This window comes from Physeter macrocephalus, chromosome 18, assembly GCF_002837175.3.
Source record: "Physeter macrocephalus isolate SW-GA chromosome 18, ASM283717v5, whole genome shotgun sequence".
Lineage (NCBI taxonomy): Eukaryota > Metazoa > Chordata > Mammalia > Artiodactyla > Physeteridae > Physeter > Physeter macrocephalus.
In genome coordinates, this window is record NC_041231.1 from 92,522,791 (window position 1) to 92,523,042 (window position 252).

Genomic DNA, 252 nt, shown 5'->3' on the forward strand with positions numbered 1-252 from the left:
GAACAGAATAAAGAAAAAAGAATGAAAAGAAATGAAGACAGCCTAAGAGACCTCTGGGACAACATTAAATGCGACAACATTCGCATTATAGGGGTCCCAGAAGGAGAAGAGAGAGAAAATGAACCCAAGAAAATATCTGAAGAGATTACAGTCGAAAACTTCCCTAACATGGGAAAGGAAATAGCCACCCAAGTCCAGGAAGCGCAGAGAGTCCCATACAGGATAAACCCAAGGAGAAACACGCCGAGACAC

General features: G+C 42.9%; 1 protein-coding gene across 10 annotated transcripts in view; it reads right to left on the minus strand.

Annotated features, from left to right (window-relative positions):
- CDKAL1 (CDK5 regulatory subunit associated protein 1 like 1) overlaps positions 1 to 252 on the minus strand; it is a 678,378-nt gene that overhangs the window by 596,561 nt on the left and 81,565 nt on the right. The window lies entirely within an intron of this gene.